Source organism: Brienomyrus brachyistius, chromosome 2 (assembly GCF_023856365.1).
Source record: "Brienomyrus brachyistius isolate T26 chromosome 2, BBRACH_0.4, whole genome shotgun sequence".
Classification (NCBI taxonomy): Eukaryota; Metazoa; Chordata; class Actinopteri; order Osteoglossiformes; family Mormyridae; genus Brienomyrus; species Brienomyrus brachyistius.
Window position 1 is genome coordinate 40819355 of NC_064534.1, and position 22225 is coordinate 40841579.

The window sequence follows — 22225 nt, forward strand, 5'->3', positions numbered from 1 at the left end:
ACCTTTCAAAACTTGCTAAAAGCTGTATTTAAAAGAACAGATTGGCCGGGGTAATTCACACCCTTCAATGCCAGCTTAATGTTTAGGTTAGTGGGAATCACAGAGGAATTAGGGATGGAAACTTCTTTGCTGGTGGTAGAAGCGGTCTGGTGAATTTTTAGAGAGAAGAGGCCGTCGATGTTTGAATGTAGAAAATAGTTCTGGCTGCAGCCTGCAGTATGGACTTGTTGGTGTGTGTAGCTCCCAGTGTTCTGACAGCGCGACGTTTTGGGGAAGCATGTGATTCAGCAGCTACCAGTGGGCTTCGTGCGGCGGAGATTTTGTGGCTGTTAGCGGAGTTGATAACAGAGGGTCGTTAAGAGAAGCCTGCATGCAGCAGGCAAAGGAGTAATGTTTGCCGGCGGGGGACGTGCGGCGATTAACCTGTGCGGTAGTGAAAAGGAGTTAAAAAGAAGGAAGTGTGCGGATGCGGAAAGAATGGAATAATTGTGGTAGGCTGCCGGCTGAGTAGTTTGGTGAATGTTTGGTGTGGGTCCGGCGCTGCCGATTGGATGGTGGTGCTGCAGTGTGAGTCAGATAAAAAAAATAAAAAAAACAGGAGTATGATCCAATGGGACTAACTGGCATGTATAGACGCATGTAATGCAAAAGGGCTGTTTTTGGTAGCGTCTTTCGCTTATGGCCATACCACCCTGAACACGCCCGATCTCATCTGATCTCGGAAGCCAAGCAGGGTAGGGTCTGGTTAGTACTTGGATGGGAGACCTCCTGGGAATACCAGGTGCTGTAAGCTTTTCTCACTTTTACTTTATACAGGGGGCGCTCCACTTCACGATTAATTTAAATCTATCACTCCCCTTCCATTTTACTATTTTATATATATATATATTTTTCTCTCATTCATAAAGGCAGCTTTTACACACCATTTTACTTTAAATACTTCCTGGTAATTCTAGGTGCTGTAAGCTGTTCGTGCCTTTATTTCTCCAGGGCGCGATCTTCTCACAAACTTGAAGACTGTCACTCCCCATTCACGTTTTACAACTTATTGTTAATGATAAAGAGACAGCTTTTTACTCACAGTTTTAAACAAAGTACTGATATTATTCCTCTTCAACTGACCGCTTTGTTTTCTATGCAAAAACCACTTCGCCACAGAAGACTCGATATTATTGGCATAGCAAGTTCTGCTCTTCTCCTTTCAAAACTTGCTAAAAGCTGTATTTAAAAGAACAGATTGGCCGGGGTAATTCACACCCTTCAATGCCAGCTTAATGTTTAGGTTAGTGGGAATCACAGAGGAATTAGGGATGGAAACTTCTTTGCTGGTGGTAGAAGCGGTCTGGTGAATTTTTAGAGAGAAGAGGCCGTCGATGTTTGAATGTAGAAAATAGTTCTGGCTGCAGCCTGCAGTATGGACTTGTTGGTGTGTGTAGCTCCCAGTGTTCTGACAGCGCGACGTTTTGGGGAAGCATGTGATTCAGCAGCTACCAGTGGGCTTCGTGCGGCGGAGATTTTGTGGCTGTTAGCGGAGTTGATAACAGAGGGTCGTTAAGAGAAGCCTGCATGCTGTAGGCAAAGGAGTAATGTTTGCCGGCGGGGGACGTGCGGCGATTAACCTGTGCGGTAGTGAAAAGGAGTTAAAAAGAAGGAAGTGTGCGGATGCGGAATGAATGGAATAATTGTGGTAGGCTGCCGGCTGAGTAGTTTGGTGAATGTTTGGTGTGGGTCCGGCGCTGCCGATTGGATGGTGGTGCTGCAGTGTGAGTCAGATAAAAAAAAAAAAAAAACCAGGAGTATGATCCAATGGGACTAACTGGCATGTATAGACGCGTGTAATGCAAAAGGGCTGTTTTTGGTCACGTCTCTCGCTTATGGCCATACCACCCTGAACACGCCCGATCTCATCCGATCTCGGAAGCCAAGCAGGGTAGGGTCTGGTTAGTACTTGGATGGGAGACCTCCTGGGAATTCCAGGTGCTGTAAGCTTTTCTCACTTTTACTTTATACAGGGGGCGCTCCACTTCACAATTAATTTAAATCTATCACTCCCCTTCCATTTGACTATTTTATATATATATATATTTTTCTCTTATTCATAAAGGCAGCTTTTACACACCATTTTACTTTAAATACTTCCTGGTAATTCTAGGTGCTGTAAGCTGTTCGTGCCTTTATTCCACCAGGGCGCGATCTTCTCACAAACTTTAAGACTGTCACTCCCCATTCACGTTTTACAACTTATTGTTAATGATAAAGAGACAGCTTTTTACACACAGTTTTAAACAAAGTACTGATATTATTCCTCTTCAACTGACCGCTTTGTTTTCTATGCAAAAACCACTTCACCACAGAAGACTCGATATTATTGGCATAGCAAGTTCTGCTCTTCTCCTTTCAAAACTTGCTAAAAGCTGTATTTAAAAGAACAGATTGGCTGGGGTAATTCACACCCTTCAATGCCAGCTTAATGTTTAGGTTAGTGGGAATCACAGAGGAATTAGGGATGGAAACTTCTTTGCTGGTGGTAGAAGCGGTCTGGTGAATTTTTAGAGAGAAGAGGCCGTCGATGTTTGAATGTAGAAAATAGTTCTGGCTGCAGCCTGCAGTATGGACTTGTTGGTGTGTGTAGCTCCCAGTGTTCTGACAGCGCGACGTTTTGGGGAAGCATGTGATTCAGCAGCTACCAGTGGGCTTCGTGCGGCAGAGATTTTGTGGCTGTTAGCGGAGTTGATAACAGAGGGTCGTTAAGAGAAGCCTGCATGCAGTAGGCAAAGGAGTAATGTTTGCCGGCGGGGGACGTGCGGCGATTATCCTGTGCGGTAGTGAAAAGGAGTTAAAAAGAAGGAAGTGTGCGGATGCGGAAAGAATGGAATAATTGTGGTAGGCTGCCGGCTGAGTAGTTTGGTGAATGTTTGGTGTGGGTCCGGCGCTGCCGATTGGATGGTGGTGCTGCAGTGTGAGTCAGATAAAAAAAAAAAAAAAACCAGGAGTATGATCCAATGGGACTAACTGGCATGTATAGACGCGTGTAATGCAAAAGGGCTGTTTTTGGTCACGTCTCTCGCTTATGGCCATACCACCCTGAACACGCCCGATCTCATCCGATCTCGGAAGCCAAGCAGGGTAGGGTCTGGTTAGTACTTGGATGGGAGACCTCCTGGGAATTCCAGGTGCTGTAAGCTTTTCTCACTTTTACTTTATACAGGGGGCGCTCCACTTCACAATTAATTTAAATCTATCACTCCCCTTCCATTTGACTATTTTATATATATATATATTTTTCTCTCATTCATAAAGGCAGCTTTTACACACCATTTTACTTTAAATACTTCCTGGTAATTCTAGGTGCTGTAAGCTGTTCGTGCCTTTATTCCACCAGGGCGCGATCTTCTCACAAACTTGAAGACTGTCACTCCCCATTCACGTTTTACAACTTATTGTTAATGATAAAGAGACAGCTTTTTACACACAGTTTTAAAGAAAGTACTGATATTATTCCTCTTCAACTGACCGCTTTGTTTTCTATGCAAAAACCACTTCGCCACAGAAGACTCGATATTATTAGCATAGCAAGTTCTGCTCTTCTCCTTTCAAAACTTGCTAAAAGCTGTATTTAAAAGAACAGATTGGCCGGGGTAATTCACACCCTTCAATGCCAGCTTAATATTTAGGTTAGTGGGAATCACAGAGGAATTAGGGATGGAAACTTCTTTGCTGGTGGTAGAAGCGGTCTGGTGAATTTTTAGAGAGAAGAGGCCGTCGATGTTTGAATGTAGAAAATAGTTCTGGCTGCAGCCTGCAGTATGGACTTGTTGGTGTGTGTAGCTCCCAGTGTTCTGACAGCGCGACGTTTTGGGGAAGCATGTGATTCAGCAGCTACCAGTGGGCTTCGTGCGGCGGAGATTTTGTGGCTGTTAGCGGAGTTGATAACAGAGGGTCGTTAAGAGAAGCCTACATGCAGTAGGCAAAGGAGTAATGTTTGCCGGCGGGGGACGTGCGGCGATTAACCTGTGCGGTAGTGAAAAGGAGTTAACAAGAAGGAAGTGTGCGGATGCGGAAAGAATGGAATAATTGTGGTAGGCTGCCGGCTGAGTAGTTTGGTGAATGTTTGGTGTGGGTCCGGCGCTGCCGATTGGATGGTGGGGCTGCAGTGTGAGTCAGATAAAAAAAAAAAAAAACCAGGAGTAGGATCCAATGGGACTAACTGGCATGTATAGACGCGTGTAATGCAAAAGGGCTGTTTTTGGTCGCGTCTCTCGCTTATGGCCATACCACCCTGAACACACCTGATCTCATCCGATCTCGGAAGCCAAGCAGGGTAGGGTCTGGTTAGTACTTGGATGGGAGACCACCTGGGAATACCAGGTGCTGTAAGCTTTTCTCACTTTTACTTTATACAGGGGGCGCTCCACTTCACGATTAATTTAAATCTATCACTCCCCTTCCATTTTACTATTTTATATATATATATATTTTTTTCTCTCATTCATAAAGGCAGCTTTTAGAAACCGTTTTACTCTAAATACTTCCTGGTAATTCTAGGTGCTGTAAGCTGTTCGTGCCTTTATTCCACCAGGACGCGATCTTCTCACCAACTTGAAGACTGTCACTCCCCATTCACGTTTTACAACTTATTGTTAATGATAAAGAGACAGCTTTTTACACACAGTTTTAAACAAAGTACTGATATTATTCCTCTTCAACTGACCGCTTTGTTTTCTATGCAAAAACCACTTCGCCACAGAAGACTCGATATTATTGGCATAGCAAGTTCTGCTCTTCTCCTTTCAAAACTTGCTAAAAGCTGTATTTAAAAGAACAGATTGGCCGGGGTAATTCACACCCTTCAATGCCAGCTTAATATTTAGGTTAGTGGGAATCACAGAGGAATTAGGGATGGAAACTTCTTTGCTGGTGGTAGAAGCGGTCTGGTGAATTTTTAGAGAGAAGAGGCCGTCGATGTTTGAATGTAGAAAATTGTTCTGGCTGCAGCCTGCAGTATGGACTTGTTGGTGTGTGTAGCTCCCAGTGTTCTGACAGTGTGACGTTTTGGGGAAGCATGTGATTCAGCAGCTACCAGTGGGCTTCGTGCGGCGGAGATTTTGTGGCTGTTAGCGGAGTTGATAACAGAGGGTCGTTAAGAGAAGCCTACATGCAGTAGGCAAAGGAGTAATGTTTGCCGGCGGGGGACGTGCGGCGATTAACCTGTGCGGTAGTGAAAAGGAGTTAAAAAGAAGGAAGTGTGCGGATGCGGAAAGAATGGAATAATTGTGGTAGGCTGCCGGCTGAGTAGTTTGGTGAATGTTTGGTGTGGGTCCGGCGCTGCCGATTGGATGGTGGGGCTGCAGTGTGAGTCAGATAAAAAAAAAAAAAACCAGGAGTAGGATCCAATGGGACTAACTGGCATGTATAGACGCGTGTAATGCAAAAGGGCTGTTTTTGGTAGCATCTCTCGCTTATGGCCATACCACCCTGAACACGCCCGATCTCATCTGATCTTGGAAGTTAAGCAGGGTAGGGTCTGGTTAGTACTTGGATGGGAGACCACCTGGGAATACCAGGTGCTGTAAGCTATTCTCACTTTTACTTCATACAGGGGGTGCTCCACTTCACGATTAATTTAAATCTATCACTCCCCTTCCATTTTACTATTTTATATATATATATATATTTTTTTTTTCTCTCATTCATAAAGGCAGCTTTTAGAAACCGTTTTACTCTAAATACTTCCTGGTAATTCTAGGTGCTGTAAGCTGTTCGTGCCTTTATTCCACCAGGGCGCGATCTTCTCACAAACTTGAAGACTGTCACTCCCCATTCACGTTTTACAACTTATTGTTAATGATAAAGAGACAGCTTTTTACACACAGTTTTAAACAAAGTACTGATATTATTCCTCTTCAACTGACCGCTTTGTTTTCTATGCAAAAACCACTTCGCCACAGAAGACTCGATATTATTGGCATAGCAAGTTCTGCTCTTCTCCTTTCAAAACTTGCTAAAAGCTGTATTTAAAAGAACAGATTGGCCGGGGTAATTCACACCCTTCAATGCCAGCTTAATGTTTAGGTTAGTGGGAATCACAGAGGAATTAGGGATGGAAACTTCTTTGCTGGTGGTAGAAGCGGTCTGGTGAATTTTTAGAGAGAAGAGGCCGTCGATGTTTGAATGTAGAAAATTGTTCTGGCTGCAGCCTGCAGTATGGACTTGTTGGTGTGTGTAGCTCCCAGTGTTCTGACAGCGCGACGTTTTGGGGAAGCATGTGATTCAGCAGCTACCAGTGGGCTTCGTGCGGCGGAGATTTTGTGGCTGTTAGCGGAGTTGATAACAGAGGGTCGTTAAGAGAAGCCTACATGCAGTAGGCAAAGGAGTAATGTTTGCCGGCGGGGGACGTGCGGCGATTAACCTGTGCGGTAGTGAAAAGGAGTTAACAAGAAGGAAGTGTGCGGATGCGGAAAGAATGGAATAATTGTGGTAGGCTGCCGGCTGAGTAGTTTGGTGAATGTTTGGTGTGGGTCCGGCGCTGCCGATTGGATGGTGGGGCTGCAGTGTGAGTCAGATAAAAAAAAAAAAAAACCAGGAGTAGGATCCAATGGGACTAACTGGCATGTATAGACGCGTGTAATGCAAAAGGGCTGTTTTTGGTCGCGTCTCTCGCTTATGGCCATACCACCCTGAACACACCTGATCTCATCCGATCTCGGAAGCCAAGCAGGGTAGGGTCTGGTTAGTACTTGGATGGGAGACCACCTGGGAATACCAGGTGCTGTAAGCTTTTCTCACTTTTACTTTATACAGGGGGCGCTCCACTTCACGATTAATTTAAATCTATCACTCCCCTTCCATTTTACTATTTTATATATATATATATTTTTTTCTCTCATTCATAAAGGCAGCTTTTAGAAACCGTTTTACTCTAAATACTTCCTGGTAATTCTAGGTGCTGTAAGCTGTTCGTGCCTTTATTCCACCAGGACGCGATCTTCTCACCAACTTGAAGACTGTCACTCCCCATTCACGTTTTACAACTTATTGTTAATGATAAAGAGACAGCATTTTACACACAGTTTTAAACAAAGTACTGATATTATTCCTCTTCAACTGACCGCTTTGTTTTCTATGCAAAAACCACTTCGCCACAGAAGACTCGATATTATTGGCATAGCAAGTTCTGCTCTTCTCCTTTCAAAACTTGCTAAAAGCTGTATTTAAAAGAACAGATTGGCCGGGGTAATTCACACCCTTCAATGCCAGCTTAATATTTAGGTTAGTGGGAATCACAGAGGAATTAGGGATGGAAACTTCTTTGCTGGTGGTAGAAGCGGTCTGGTGAATTTTTAGAGAGAAGAGGCCGTCGATGTTTGAATGTAGAAAATTGTTCTGGCTGCAGCCTGCAGTATGGACTTGTTGGTGTGTGTAGCTCCCAGTGTTCTGACAGTGTGACGTTTTGGGGAAGCATGTGATTCAGCAGCTACCAGTGGGCTTCGTGCGGCGGAGATTTTGTGGCTGTTAGCGGAGTTGATAACAGAGGGTCGTTAAGAGAAGCCTACATGCAGTAGGCAAAGGAGTAATGTTTGCCGGCGATGGACGTGCGGCGAATAACCTGTGCGGTAGTGAAAAGGAGTTAAAAAGAAGGAAGTGTGCGGATGCGGAAAGAATGGAATAATTGTGGTAGGCTGCCGGCTGAGTAGTTTGGTGAATGTTTGGTGTGGGTCCGGCGCTGCCGATTGGATGGTGGGGCTGCAGTGTGAGTCAGATAAAAAAAAAAAAAAAACAGGAGTAGGATCCAATGGGACTAACTGGCATGTATAGACGCGTGTAATGCAAAAGGGCTGTTTTTGGTAGCATCTCTCGCTTATGGCCATACCACCCTGAACACGCCCGATCTCATCTGATCTTGGAAGTTAAGCAGGGTAGGGTCTGGTTAGTACTTGGATGGGAGACCACCTGGGAATACCAGGTGCTGTAAGCTATTCTCACTTTTACTTCATACAGGGGGTGCTCCACTTCACGATTAATTTAAATCTATCACTCCCCTTCCATTTTACTATTTTATATATATATATATTTTTTTTTTTTCTCTCATTCATAAAGGCAGCTTTTAGAAACCGTTTTACTCTAAATACTTCCTGGTAATTCTAGGTGCTGTAAGCTGTTCGTGCCTTTATTCCACCAGGGCGCGATCTTCTCACAAACTTGAAGACTGTCACTCCCCATTCACGTTTTACAACTTATTGTTAATGATAAAGAGACAGCTTTTTACACACAGTTTTAAACAAAGTACTGATATTATTCCTCTTCAACTGACCGCTTTGTTTTCTATGCAAAAACCACTTCGCCACAGAAGACTCGATATTATTGGCATAGCAAGTTCTGCTCTTCTCCTTTCAAAACTTGCTAAAAGCTGTATTTAAAAGAACAGATTGGCCGGGGTAATTCACACCCTTCAATGCCAGCTTAATGTTTAGGTTAGTGGGAATCACAGAGGAATTAGGGATGGAAACTTCTTTGCTGGTGGTAGAAGCGGGCTGGTGAATTTTTAGAGAGAAGAGGCCGTCGATGTTTGAATGTAGAAAATTGTTCTGGCTGCAGCCTGCAGTATGGACTTGTTGGTCTGTGTAGCTCCCAGTGTTCTGACAGCGCGACGTTTTGGGGAAGCATGTGATTCAGCAGCTACCAGTGGGCTTCGTGCGGCGGAGATTTTGTGGCTGTTAGCGGAGTTGATAACAGAGGGTCGTTAAAAGAAGCCTACATGCAGTAGGCAAAGGAGTAATGTTTGCCGGCGGGGGACGTGCGGCGATTAACCTGTGCGGTAGTGAAAAGGAGTTAACAAGAAGGAAGTGTGCGGATGCGGAAAGAATGGAATAATTGTGGTAGGCTGCCGGCTGAGTAGTTTGGTGAATGTTTGGTGTGGGTCCGGCGCTGCCGATTGGATGGTGGGGCTGCAGTGTGAGTCAGATAAAAAAAAAAAAAAAACCAGGAGTAGGATCCAATGGGACTAACTGGCATGTACAGACGCGTGTAATGCAAAAGGGCTGTTTTTGGTACCATCTCTCGCTTACGGCCATACCACCCTGAACACGCCCGATCTCGTCTGATCTCGGAAGCCAAGCAGGGTAGGGTCTGGTTAGTACTTGGATGGGAGACCACCTGGGAATACCAGGTGCTGTAAGCTTTTCTCACTTTTACTTTATACAGGGGGCGCTCCACTTCACGATTAATTTAAATCTATCACTCCCCTTCCATTTTACTATTTTATATATATATATTTTTTTTTCTCTCATTCATAAAGGCAGCTTTTAGAAGCCGTTTTACTCTAAATACTTCCTGGTAATTCTAGGTGCTGTAAGCTGTTCGTGCCTTTATTCCACCAGGGCGCGATCTTCTCACCAACTTGAAGACTGTCACTCCCCATTCACGTTTTACAACTTATTGTTAATGATAAAGAGACAGCTTTTTACACACAGTTTTAAACAAAGTACTGATATTATTCCTCTTCAACTGACCGCTTTGTTTTATATGCAAAAACCACTTCGCCACAGAAGACTCGATATTATTGGCATAGCAAGTTCTGCTCTTCTCCTTTCAAAACTTGCTAAAAGCTGTATTTAAAAGAACAGATTGGCCGGGGTAATTCACACCCTTCAATGCCAGCTTAATGTTTAGGTTAGTGGGAATCACAGAGGAATTAGGGATGGAAACTTCTTTGCTGGTGGTAGAAGCGGTCTGGTGAATTTTTAGAGAGAAGAGGCCGTCGATGTTTGAATGTAGAAAATAGTTCTGGCTGCAGCCTGCAGTATGGACTTGTTGGTGTGTGTAGCTCCCAGTGTTCTGACAGCGCGACATTTTGGGGAAGCATGTGATTCAACAGCTACCAGTGGGCTTCGTGCGGCAGAGATTTTGTGGCTGTTAGCGGAGTTGATAACAGAGGGTTGTTAAGAGAAGCCTGCAAGAGGTAGGCAAAGGAGTAATGTTTGCCGGAGGGGGACGTGCAGCGATTAACCTGTGCGGTAGTGAAAAGGAGTTAAAGAGAAGGAAGTGTGCGGATGTGGAAAGAATGGAATAATTGTGGTAGGCTGCCGGATGAGTAGTTTGGTGAATGTTTGGTGTGGGTCCGGCACTGCCGATTGGATGGTGGTGCTGCAGTGTGAGTCAGATAAAAAAAAAAAAAACAGGAGTAGGATCCAATGGGACTAACTGGTATGTATAGACGCGTGTAATGCAAAAGGGCTATTTTTGGTAGCGTCTCTCGCTTACGGCCATACCACCCTGAACGCACCCGATCTCGTCTGATCTCGGAAGCTAAGCAGGGTAGGGTCTGGATAGTACTTGAATGGGAGACCACCTGGGAATACCAGGTGCTGTAAGCTTTTCTCACTTTTACTTTATACAGGGGGCGCTCCACTTCACGATTAATTTAAATCTATCACTCCCCTTCCATTTTACTATATTATATATTTCTTTTTTCTCTCATTCATAAAGGCAGCTTTTAGAAACCGTTTTACTCTAAATACTGCCTGGTAATTCTAGGTGCTGTAAGCTGTTCGTGCCTTTATTCCACCAGGGCGCAATCTTCTCACAAACTTGAAGACTGTCACTCCCCATTCACGTTTTACAACTTATTGTTAATGATAAAGAGACAGCTTTTTACACACAGTTTTAAACAAAGTACTGATATTATTCCTCTTCAACTGACCGCTTTGTTTTCTATGCAAAAACCACTTCGCCACAGAAGACTCGATATTATTGGCATAGCAAGTTCTGCTCTTCTCCTTTCAAAACTTGCTAAAAGCTGTATTTAAAAGAACAGATTGGCCGGGGTAATTCACACCCTTCAATGCCAGCTTAATGTTTAGGTTAGTGGGAATCACAGAGGAATTAGGGATGGAAACTTCTTTGCTGGTGGTAGAAGCGGTCTGGTGAATTTTTAGAGAGAAGAGGCCGTCGATGTTTGAATGTAGAAAATTGTTCTGGCTGCAGCCTGCAGTATGGACTTGTTGGTGTGTGTAGCTCCCAGTGTTCTGACAGCGCGACGTTTTGGGGAAGCATGTGATTCAGCAGCTACCAGTGGGCTTCGTGCGGCGGAGATTTTGTGGCTGTTAGCGGAGTTGATAACAGAGGGTCGTTAAGAGAAGCCTACATGCTGTAGGCAAAGGAGTAATGTTTGCCGGCGGGGGACGTGCGGCGATTAACCTGTGCGGTAGTGAAAAGGAGTTAAAAAGAAGGAAGTGTGCGGATGCGGAATGAATGGAATAATTGTGGTAGGCTGCCGGCTGAGTAGTTTGGTGAATGTTTGGTGTGGGTCCGGCGCTGCCGATTGGATGGTGGGGCTGCAGTGTGAGTCAGATAAAAAAAAAAAAAACCAGGAGTAGGATCCAATGGGACTAACTGGCATGTATAGACGCGTGTAATGCAAAAGGGCTGTTTTTGGTAGCAACTCTCGCTTACGGCCATACCACCCTGAACACGCCCGATCTCATCTGATCTCGGAAGCTGGGTAGGGTCTGGTTAGTACTTGGATGGGAGACCACCTGGGAATACCAAGTGCTGTAAGCTTTTCTCACTTTTACTTTGTACAGGGGGCGCTCCACTTCACGATTAATTTAAATCTATCACTCCCCTTCCATTTTACTATTTTATATATATATTTTTTTTTTTTTCTCTCATTCCTAAAGGCAGCTTTTAGAAACCGTTTTACTCTAAATACTTCCTGGTAATTCTAGGTGCTTTAAGCTATTCGTGCCTTTATTCCACCAGTGCGCGATCTTCTCACAAACTTGAAGACTGTCACTCCCCATTCACGTTTTACAACTTATTGTTAATGATAAAGAGACAGCTTTTTACACACAGTTTTAAACAAAGTACTGATATTATTCCTCTTCAACTGACCGCTTTGTTTTCTATGCAAAAACCACTTCGCCACAGAAGACTCGATATTATTAGCATAGCAAGTTCTGCTCTTCTCCTTTCAAAACTTGCTAAAAGCTGTATTTAAAAGAACAGATTGGCCGGGGTAATTCACACCCTTCAATGCCAGCTTAATATTTAGGTTAGTGGGAATCACAGAGGAATTAGGGATGGAAACTTCTTTGCTGGTGGTATAAGCGGTCTGGTGAATTTTTAGAGAGAAGAGGCCGTCGATGTTTGAATGTAGAAAATTGTTCTGGCTGCAGCCTGCAGTATGGACTTGTTGGTGTGTGTAGCTCCCAGTGTTCTGACAGCGCGACGTTTTGGGGAAGCATGTGATTCAGCAGCTACCAGTGGGCTTCGTGCGGCGGAGATTTTGTGGCTGTTAGCGGAGTTGATAACAGAGGGTCGTTAAGAGAAGCCTACATGCAGTAGACAAAGGAGTAATGTTTGCCGGCGGGGGACGTGCGGCGATTAACCTGTGCGGTAGTGAAAAGGAGTTAAAAAGAAGGAAGTGTGCGGATGCGGAAAGAATGGAATAATTGTGGTAGGCTGCCGGCTGAGTAGTTTGGTGAATGTTTGGTGTGGGTCCGGCGCTGCCGATTGGATGGTGGGGCTGCAGTGTGAGTCAGATAAAAAAAAAAAAAACCAGGAGTAGGATCCAATGGGACTAACTGGCATGTATAGACGCGTGTAATGCAAAAGGGCTGTTTTTGGTAGCATCTCTCGCTTACGGCCATACCACCCTGAACACGCCCGATCTCATCTGATCTTGGAAGCTAAACAGGTTAGGGTCTGGTTAGTACTTGGATGGGAGACCTCCTGGGAATACCAGGTGCTGTAAGCTTTTCTCACTTTTACTTTATACAGGGGGCGCTCCACTTCACGATTAATTTAAATCTATCACTCCCCTTCCATTTTACTATTTTATATATATATATTTTTTTTTTTCTCTCATTCATAAAGGCAGCTTTTAGAAACCGTTTTACTCTACATACTTCCTGGTAATTCTAGGTGCTGTAAGCTGTTCGTGCCTTTATTCCACCAGGGCGCGATCTTCTCACAAACTTGAAGACTGTCACTCCCCATTCACGTTTTACAACTTATTGTTAATGATAAAGAGACAGCTTTTTACACACAGTTTTAAACAAAGTACTGATATTATTCCTCTTCAACTGACCGCTTTGTTTTCTATGCAAAAACCACTTCGCCACAGAAGACTCGATATTATTGGCATAGCAAGTTCTGCTCTTCTCCTTTCAAAACTTGCTAAAAGCTGTATTTAAAAGAACAGATTGGCCGGGGTAATTCACACCCTTCAATGCCAGCTTAATGTTTAGGTTAGTGGGAATCACAGAGGAATTAGGGATGGAAACTTCTTTGCTGGTGGTAGAAGCGGTCTGGTGAATTTTTAGAGAGAAGAGGCCGTCGATGTTTGAATGTAGAAAATTGTTCTGGCTGCAGCCTGCAGTATGGACTTGTTGGTGTGTGTAGCTCCCAGTGTTCTGACAGCGCGACGTTTTGGGGAAGCATGTGATTCAGCAGCTACCAGTGGGCTTCGTGCGGCGGAGATTTTGTGGCTGTTAGCGGAGTTGATAACAGAGGGTCGTTAAGAGAAGCCTGCATGCTGTAGGCAAAGGAGTAATGTTTGCCGGCGGGGGACGTGCGGCGATTAACCTGTGCGGTAGTGAAAAGGAGTTAAAAAGAAGGAAGTGTGCGGATGCGGAATGAATGGAATAATTGTGGTAGGCTGCCGGCTGAGTAGTTTGGTGAATGTTTGGTGTGGGTCCGGCGCTGCCGATTGGATGGTGGGGCTGCAGTGTGAGTCAGATAAAAAAAAAAAAAACCAGGAGTAGGATCCAATGGGACTAACTGGCATGTATAGACGCGTGTAATGCAAAAGGGCTGTTTTTGGTAGCAACTCTCGCTTACGGCCATACCACCCTGAACACGCCCGATCTCATCTGATCTCGGAAGCTGGGTAGGGTCTGGTTAGTACTTGGATGGGAGACCACCTGGGAATACCAGGTGCTGTAAGCTTTTCTCACTTTTACTTTGTACAGGGGGCGCTCCACTTCACGATTAATTTAAATCTATCACTCCCCTTCCATTTTACTATTTTATATATATATATATTTTTTTTTCTCTCATTCCTAAAGGCAGCTTTTAGACACCGTTTTACTCTAAATACTTCCTGGTAATTCTAGGTGCTTTAAGCTGTTCGTGCCTTTATTCCACCAGTGCGCGATCTTCTCACAAACTTGAAGACTGTCACTCCCCATTCACGTTTTACAACTTATTGTTAATGATAAAGAGACAGCTTTTTACACACAGTTTTAAACAAAGTACTGATATTATTCCTCTTCAACTGACCGCTTTGTTTTCTATGCAAAAACCACTTTGCCACAGAAGACTCGATATTATTGGCATAGCAAGTTCTGCTCTTCTCCTTTCAAAACTTGCTAAAAGCTGTATTTAAAAGAACAGATTGGCCGGGGTAATTCACACCCTTCAATGCCAGCTTAATGTTTAGGTTAGTGGGAATCACAGAGGAATTAGGGATGGAAACTTCTTTGCTGGTGGTAGAAGCGGTCTGGTGAATTTTTAGAGAGAAGAGGCCGTCGATGTTTGAATGTAGAAAATAGTTCTGGCTGCAGCCTGCAGTATGGACTTGTTGGTGTGTGTAGCTCCCAGTGTTCTGACAGCGCGACGTTTTGGGGAAGCATGTGATTCAGCAGCTACCAGTGGGCTTTGTGCAGCGGAGATTTTGTGGCTGTTAGCGGAGTTGATAACAGAGGGTCGTTAAGAGAAGCCTACATGCAGTAGGCAAAGGAGTAATGTTTGCTGGCGGGGGACGTGCGGCGATTAACCTGTGCGGTAGTGAAAAGGAGTTAAAAAGAAGGAAGTGTGCGGATGCGGAAAGAATGGAATAATTGTGGTAGGCTGCCGGCTGAGTAGTTTGGTGAATGTTTGGTGTGGGTCCGGCGCTGCCGATTGGATGGTGGGGCTGCAGTGTGAGTCAGATAAAAAAAAAAAAAACAGGAGTAGGATCCAATGGGACTAACTGGCATGTATAGAGGCGTGTAATGCAAAAGGGCTGTTTTTGGTAGTTTTTCTCGCTCACGGCCATACCACCCTGAACACGCCCGATCTCGTCTGATCTCGGAAGCCAAGCAGGGTAGGGTGTGGTTAGTACTTGGATGGGAGACCACCTGGGAATACCACGTGCTGTAAGCTTTTCTCACTTTTACTTTATACAGGGGGCGCTCCACTTCACGATTAATTTAAATCTATCACTCCCCTTCCGTTTTACTATTTTATATATATATTTTTTTTCTTTCATTCATAAAGGCAGCTTTTACACACCGTTTTACTCTAAATACTGCCTGGTAATTATAGCTGCTGTAAGCTGTTCGTGCCTTTATTCCACCAGGGCGCGATCTTCTCACAAACTTGAAGACTGTCACTCCCCATTCACGTTTTACAACTTATTGTTAATAATGAAGAGACAGCTTTTTACACACAGTTTTAAACAAAGTACTAATATAATTTCTCTTCAACTCACCGCTTTGTTTTCTATGCAAAAACGACTTCAACACAGAAGACTCGTTATTATTGGCATAGCAAGGTCTGCTCTTCTCCTTTCAAAACTTGCTAAAAGCTGTATTTAAAAGAGCAGGTTGGCCGGGGTAATTCACACCCTTCAATGCCAGCTTAATGTTTAGGTTAGTGGGAATCACAGAGGAATTAGGGATGGAAACTTCTTTGCTGGTGGTAGAAGCGGTCTGGTGAATTTTTAGAGAGAAGAGGCCGTCAATGTTTGAATGTAGAAAATTGTTCTGGCTGCAGCCTGCAGTATGGACTTGTTGGTGTGTGTAGCTCCCAGTGTTCTTACAGCGCGACGTTTTGGGGAAGCATGTGATTCAGCAGCTACCAGTGGGCTTCGTGCGGCGGAGATTTTGTGGCTGTTAGCGGAGTTGAGAACAGAAGGTCATTAAGAGAAGCCTGCATGCGGTAGGCAAAGGAGTAATGTTTGCCGGCGGGGGACGTGCGGCGATTAACCTGTGCGGTAGTGAAAAGGAGTTAAAGAGAAGGAAGTGTGCGGATGCGGAAAGAATGGAATAATTGTGGTAGGCTGCCGGCTGAGTAGTTTGGTGAATGTTTGGTGTGATTCCGGCACTGCCGATTGGATGGTGGGGCTGCAGTGTGAGTCAGATAAAAAAAAAAAAAAAAAACAGGAGTAGGATCCAATGGGACTAACTGGCATGTATAGAGGCGTGTAATGCAAAAGGGTTGTTTTTGGTAGTTTTTCTCGCTCACGGCCATACCACCCTGAACACGCCCGATCTCGTCTGATCTCAGAAGCCAAGCAGGATAGGGTCTGGTTAGTACTTGGATGGGAGACCTACTGGGATTACCATGTGCTGTAAGCTTTTCTCACTTTTACTTTATACAGGGGGCGCTCCACTTCTCGATTAATTTAAATCTATCACTCCCCGTCTATTTTACTATTTTATATATTTCTTTTTTCTCTCATTCATGAAGGCAGCTTTTACACACGTTTTACTCTAAATACTGCCTGTTAATTATGCTGTAAGCTGTTCGTGCCTTTATTCCACCAGGGCGCGATCTTCTCAGAAACTTGAAGACTGTCACTCCCCATTCACGTTTTACAACTTATTGTTAATAATAAAGAGACAGCTTTTTACACACAGTTTTAAACAAAGTACTGATATAATTCCTCTTAAACTCACCGCTTTGTTTTCTATGCAAAAACCACTTCGCCACAGAATATTCGATATTATTGGCATATTATCTGCTCTTCTCCTCCTTTCAAAACTCGCTAAAAGCTGTCTTTAAAAGAGCAGGTTGGCCGGGGTAATTCACACCCTTCAATGCCAACTTAATGTTTAGGTTAGTGGGAATCACAGAGGAATTAGGGATGGAAACTTCTTTGCTGGTGGTAGAAGTGGTCTGGTGAATTTTTAGAGAGAAGAGGCCGTCGATGTTTGAATGTAGAAAATTGTTCTGGCTGCAGCCTGCAGTATGGACCTGTTGGCGTGTGTAGCTCCCAGTGTTCTGACAGCGCGACGTTTTGGGGAAGCATGTGATTCAACAGCTACCAGTGGGCTTCGTGCGGCGGAGATTTTGTGGCTGTTAGCGGAGTTGATAACAGAAAGTCATTAAGAGAAGCCTGCATGCGGTAGGCAAAGGAGGAATGTTTGCTGGTGGGGGACGTGCGGCAATTAACCTGTGCGGTAGTGTAAAGGAGTTAAAGTGAAGGAAGTGTGCGGATGCGGAAAGAATGGGATAATTGTGGTAGGCTGCCGGCTGAGTAGTTTGGTGAATGTTTGGTGTGGGTCCGGCGCTGCCGATTGGATGGTGGTGCTGCAGTGTGAGTCAGATAAAAAAAAAAAACCAGGAGTAGGATCCAATGGGACTAACTGGCATGTATAGACGCGTGTAATGCAAAAGAGCTGTTTTTGGTAGCATCTCTCGCTTACGGCCATACCACCCTGAACACGCCCGATCTCGTCTGATCTCGGAAGCTAAACAGCGTAGGGTCTGGTTAGTACTTGGATGGGAGACCACCTGGGAATACCAGGTGCTGTAAGCTTTTCTCACTTTTACTTTATACAGGGGGCGCTCCACTTCACGATTAATTTAAATCTATCACTCCCCTTCCATTTGACTATTTTATATATATATATTTTTTTTTCTCTCATTCATAAAGGCAGCTTTTAGAAACCGTTTTACTCTAAATACTTCCTGGTAATTCTAGGTGCTGTAAGCTGTTCGTGCCTTTATTCCACCAGGGCGCGATCTTCTCACAAACTTGAAGACTGTCACTCCCCATTCACGTTTTACAACTTATTGTTAATGATAAAGAGACAGCTTTTTACACACAGTTTTAAACAAAGTACTGATATTATTCCTCTTCAACTGACCGCTTTGTTTTCTATGCAAAAACCACTTCGCCACAGAAGACTCGATATTATTGGCATAGCAAGTTCTGCTCTTCTCCTTTCAAAACTTGCTAAAAGCTGTATTTAAAAGAACAGATTGGCCGGGGTAATTCACACCCTTCAATGCCAGCTTAATGTTTAGGTTAGTGGGAATCACAGAGGAATTAGGGATGGAAACTTCTTTGCTGGTGGTAGAAGCGGTCTGGTGAATTTTTAGAGAGAAGAGGCCGTCGATGTTTGAATGTAGAAAATAGTTCTGGCTGCAGCCTGCAGTATGGACTTGTTGGTGTGTGTAGCTCCCAGTGTTCTGACAGCGCGACGTTTTGGGGAAGCATGTGTAGGAATTATTAGCTCAGGTAAATTTTAATATCTCCACCAATATGTTTTGAAATTAATTAACTTTTAATTAATTATTATTTAATGCTGATTATTAACCAATTGTTATGCCGAATGGTCGGCTCCTCCAAACTCAATTGTGAATCCCCGATATCTGTTAATGTGAGACTTAAATGGGATTCATTAATAACCAGTATCGCTTAATAAGCTGGGTTAGTGGGCTCGTCCAGCGAGCTGCGTCACCAGGTAATGTAAACGATCGGTAGCGAAGCTCCCCTCACGGCCGATGAGAGAGAGTCTCGCGATATTTCAGGCGAGTTTAGAGGTTTCAGAGCGTAGTAGCCAGATCGCACAGAGGCAGGGACTATTGTGAGCACTCAATGACGGAGGCTGAAGTTGTGTAAAAAGACATGCATTTATTCCTACAACTAACATAAGACAGACATTACACCTAACAAACAATAAACATGAAATAACGGAATAGACACAAACGATGTAATCATGAAAATGCAATGACCAGATTTAAAATGATTAACCTGAAAAGGGAAAACTGTTCTGCAAAGCAAGCAGTTTGTAGGAATATAAACCTAAAGGAATATAGCAGATGAATAGGACAGTTTAGGTTGTTAGAAAGGAAAGGAAGTTGGTTTACTTGGATGCAGGAAAGAGGGAGGTCTTTGCAGTTGGTTGCAGTGGCTGATGAGCTGATGGGTGATGGCTCTCAGGGAGGCGCGGTGTTTGCAGCGGTTGTTGGAGTGGAGTCCCTCCGGTTCTTTCTTCTGGTGAAGCTTGGGCTGAGTTGCAGTTCTTTGGGTCTTCACCGACGGGCTTTAAGAACGCTGCTTGTTTCTCCGTGTTCTTCTCTTTTTCTCCGCCTTTCTCCTCTTTGTTCTGAGGTGCCAGGTTTTATAGCATAAGGTTCGTGATTAGGAGTGACCAGGAATTCGAGTCCTGGACCAATGGCTGACCATCCATTTGGCGGGCTTTCGGAAGGGGGTCGGTATCAGTCCTTTTGGGATTTATGACCAGACTGACTTCTCTGGTAATTGTGATTTTCATTAGGCTGGTGTAACTTTTGATATGTCCACTTTTGTGGTAACCATTGACCAGATTTGGAAACTGGAGTGATTTTCCTTCGGTTTGATACCAAACATGCCGTACCAGCCTAGCGGTTCACACCAAATACCATCTGTGATGATTAATTAATGATTACTTATATTATGCTATTATGTTATGTTCTATTACTCACACCAGTATATGGTACAGGTGGTTTAGGTTGTACCTCAACAGATATTACCCTTTATACAGACATTATATGACATATTCTCATGTCATAAGCACATCTTACCCTTAGATAGGCATGGTAGAATACAAAGATCAGATAAGGGTTGCCGAGGAATGTGGCAAAGAAAAGGGGGGGGGAGAAGGTTTGTCAAACAAAGAAAAAGAATCTCCAAAAGTTAAGACACATTCGAACATAACCTGTACATATCTGTATATTAAGACTAGTAGTCAAGAGTAAATACATAAACAGATATACAAAAGCCAAACTTAAAAGAAACTTTCTGTGGGGTGCTGGGTGAGTGGTATGTAAGGCAGGACGTCGGGGGATGGGGTTGTGTGCCAAGTCGAGGGGCCCCTGTCCCTGGGGATCCACTCTGCTCTCTGTAGGTTGTTAAAGCTTTGGGCAATAAAAGTTGGAGTGCTGGCCTCCCTGGTTATCTATGTGTGTGGGGTCACAAACCCCCCTTTGGGGCCTAGGTCGATGTGTGCCTTCTCGTACCAGGGTAGGCCTTGTCTCAGGCCACCTGGAATTTAAGCTTTGTGATATGTGCATGTGTGATCCTACACATGTGATTCAGCAGCTACCAGTGGGCTTCGTGCGGCGGAGATTTTGTGGCTGTTAGCGGAGTTGATAACAGAGGGTCGTTAAGAGAAGCCTACATGCAGTAGGCAAAGGAGTAATGTTTGCTGGCGGGGGACGTGCGGCGATTAACCTGTGCGGTAGTGAAAAGGAGTTAAAAAGAAGGAAGTGTGCGGATGCGGAAAGAATGGAATAATTGTGGTAGGCTGCCGGCTGAGTAGTTTGGTGAATGTTTGGTGTGGGTCCGGCGCTGCCGATTGGATGGTGGGGCTGCAGTGTGAGTCAGATAAAAAAAAAAAAAACAGGAGTAGGATCCAATGGGACTAACTGGCATGTATAGACGCGTGTAATGCAAAAGGGCTGTTTTTGGTAGCATCTCTCGCTTACGGCCATACCACCCTGAACACGCCCGATCTCGTCTGATCTTGGAAGCTAAGCAGGGTAGGGTCTGGTTAGTTCTTGGATGGGAGACCACCTGGGAATACCAGGTGCTGCAAGCTTTTCTCACTTTTACTTTATACAGGGGGCGCTCCACTTCACGATTAATTTAAATGTATCACTCCCCTTCCATTTTACTATTTTATATATATATATTTTTTTTTCTCTCATTCATAAAGGCAGCTTTTAGAAACCGTTTTACTCTAAATACTTCCTGGTAATTCTAGGTGCTGTAAGCTGTTCGTGCCTTTATTCCACCAGAGCGCGATCTTCTCACAAACTTGAAGACTGTCACTCCCCATTCACGTTTTACAACTTATTGTTAATGATAAAGAGACAGCTTTTTACACAGAGTTTTAAACAAAGTACTGATATTATTCCTCTTCAACTGACCGCTTTGTTTTCTATGCAAAAACCACTTCGCCACAGAAGACTCGATATTATTGGCATAGCAAGTTCTGCTCTTCTCCTTTCAAAACTTGCTAAAAGCTGTATTTAAAAGAACAGATTGGCCGGGGTAATTCACACCCTTCAATGCCAGCTTAATGTTTAGGTTAGTGGGAATCACAGAGGAATTAGGGATGGAAACTTCTTTGCTGGTGGTAGAAGCGGTCTGGTGAATTTTTAGAGAGAAGAGGCCGTCGATGTTTGAATGTAGAAAATTGTTCTGGCTGCAGCCTGCAGTATGGACTTGTTGGTGTGTGTAGCTCCCAGTGTTCTGACAGCGCGACGTTTTGGGGAAGCATGTGATTCAGCAGCTACCAGTGGGCTTCGTGCGGCGGAGATTTTGTGGCTGTTAGCGGAGTTGATAACAGAGGGTCGTTAAGAGAAGCCTACATGCAGTAGGCAAAGGAGTAATGTTTGCCGGCGGGGGACGTGCGGCGATTAACCCTGTGCGGTAGTGAAAAGGAGTTAAAAAGAAGGAAGTGTGCGGATGCGGAAAGAATGGAATAATTGTGGTAGGCTGCCGGCTGAGTAGTTTGGTGAATGTTTGGTGTGGGTCCGGCGCTGCCGATTGGATGGTGGGGCTGCAGTGTGAGTCAGATAAAAAAAAAAAACCAGGAGTAGGATCCAATGGGACTAACTGGCATGTATAGACGCGTGTAATGCAAAAGAGCTGTTTTTGGTAGCATCTCTCGCTTACGGCCATACCACCCTGAACACGCCCGATCTCGTCTGATCTTGTAAGCTGAACAGGGTAGGGTCTGGTTAGTACTTGGATGGGAGACCACCTGGGAATACCAGGTGCTGTAAGCTTTTCTCACTTTTACTTTATACAGGGGGCGCTCCACTTCACGATTAATTTAAATCTATCACTCCCCTTCCATTTTACTATTTTATATATATATATTTTTTTTTTCTCTCATTCATAAAGGCAGCTTTTAGAAACCGTTTTACTCTAAATACTTCCTGGTAATTCTAGGTGCTGTAAGCTGTTCGTGCCTTTATTCCACCAGGGCGCGATCTTCTCACAAACTTGAAGACTGTCACTCCCCATTCACGTTTTACAACTTATTGTTAATGATAAAGAGACAGCTTTTTACACACAGTTTTAAACAAAGTACTGATATTATTCCTCTTCAACTGACCGCTTTGTTTTCTATGCAAAAACCACTTCGCCACAGAAGACTCGATATTATTGGCATAGCAAGTTTTGCTCTTCTCCTTTCAAAACTTGCTAAAAGCTGTATTTAAAAGAACAGATTGGCCG

General features: G+C 44.2%; 14 non-coding genes and 3 pseudogenes across 14 annotated transcripts; all 17 read left to right on the forward strand.

Moving 5' to 3' along the window:
- Positions 1-674: 674 nt before the first annotated feature.
- Positions 675-793, forward strand: LOC125733039 (5S ribosomal RNA). The gene has a single exon (XR_007392397.1). It is a non-coding gene; the product is annotated as a 5S ribosomal RNA (ribosomal RNA).
- A 1077-nt stretch (positions 794-1870) lies between these two features.
- LOC125732830 (5S ribosomal RNA) lies at positions 1871-1989 on the forward strand. The gene has a single exon (XR_007392196.1). It is a non-coding gene; the product is annotated as a 5S ribosomal RNA (ribosomal RNA).
- A 1077-nt stretch (positions 1990-3066) lies between these two features.
- LOC125732831 (5S ribosomal RNA) lies at positions 3067-3185 on the forward strand. The gene has a single exon (XR_007392197.1). It is a non-coding gene; the product is annotated as a 5S ribosomal RNA (ribosomal RNA).
- Positions 3186-4261: 1076 nt separating this feature from the next.
- Positions 4262-4380, forward strand: LOC125733289 (5S ribosomal RNA). Its single transcript, XR_007392638.1, has one exon. It is a non-coding gene; the product is annotated as a 5S ribosomal RNA (ribosomal RNA).
- A 1077-nt stretch (positions 4381-5457) lies between these two features.
- Positions 5458-5576, forward strand: LOC125732950 (5S ribosomal RNA). The gene has a single exon (XR_007392312.1). It is a non-coding gene; the product is annotated as a 5S ribosomal RNA (ribosomal RNA).
- A 1083-nt stretch (positions 5577-6659) lies between these two features.
- LOC125733291 (5S ribosomal RNA) lies at positions 6660-6778 on the forward strand. Its single transcript, XR_007392640.1, has one exon. It is a non-coding gene; the product is annotated as a 5S ribosomal RNA (ribosomal RNA).
- Positions 6779-7856: 1078 nt separating this feature from the next.
- LOC125732951 (5S ribosomal RNA) lies at positions 7857-7975 on the forward strand. Its single transcript, XR_007392313.1, has one exon. It is a non-coding gene; the product is annotated as a 5S ribosomal RNA (ribosomal RNA).
- A 1084-nt stretch (positions 7976-9059) lies between these two features.
- On the forward strand, positions 9060-9178 carry LOC125732991 (5S ribosomal RNA). The gene has a single exon (XR_007392351.1). It is a non-coding gene; the product is annotated as a 5S ribosomal RNA (ribosomal RNA).
- A 1076-nt stretch (positions 9179-10254) lies between these two features.
- On the forward strand, positions 10255-10373 carry LOC125734555 (5S ribosomal RNA). Its single transcript, XR_007393863.1, has one exon. It is a non-coding gene; the product is annotated as a 5S ribosomal RNA (ribosomal RNA).
- A 1072-nt stretch (positions 10374-11445) lies between these two features.
- Positions 11446-11559, forward strand: LOC125731882 (5S ribosomal RNA; annotated as a pseudogene).
- Positions 11560-12638: 1079 nt separating this feature from the next.
- Positions 12639-12757, forward strand: LOC125735530 (5S ribosomal RNA). The gene has a single exon (XR_007394825.1). It is a non-coding gene; the product is annotated as a 5S ribosomal RNA (ribosomal RNA).
- Positions 12758-13836: 1079 nt separating this feature from the next.
- On the forward strand, positions 13837-13950 carry LOC125731527 (5S ribosomal RNA; annotated as a pseudogene).
- Positions 13951-15028: 1078 nt separating this feature from the next.
- On the forward strand, positions 15029-15147 carry LOC125734920 (5S ribosomal RNA). The gene has a single exon (XR_007394222.1). It is a non-coding gene; the product is annotated as a 5S ribosomal RNA (ribosomal RNA).
- Positions 15148-16224: 1077 nt separating this feature from the next.
- LOC125732032 (5S ribosomal RNA) lies at positions 16225-16343 on the forward strand (annotated as a pseudogene).
- A 1065-nt stretch (positions 16344-17408) lies between these two features.
- On the forward strand, positions 17409-17527 carry LOC125734779 (5S ribosomal RNA). The gene has a single exon (XR_007394082.1). It is a non-coding gene; the product is annotated as a 5S ribosomal RNA (ribosomal RNA).
- A 2930-nt stretch (positions 17528-20457) lies between these two features.
- LOC125736905 (5S ribosomal RNA) lies at positions 20458-20576 on the forward strand. The gene has a single exon (XR_007396172.1). It is a non-coding gene; the product is annotated as a 5S ribosomal RNA (ribosomal RNA).
- A 1076-nt stretch (positions 20577-21652) lies between these two features.
- On the forward strand, positions 21653-21771 carry LOC125730914 (5S ribosomal RNA). Its single transcript, XR_007391207.1, has one exon. It is a non-coding gene; the product is annotated as a 5S ribosomal RNA (ribosomal RNA).
- The last annotated feature ends 454 nt before the right edge of the window (positions 21772-22225 follow it).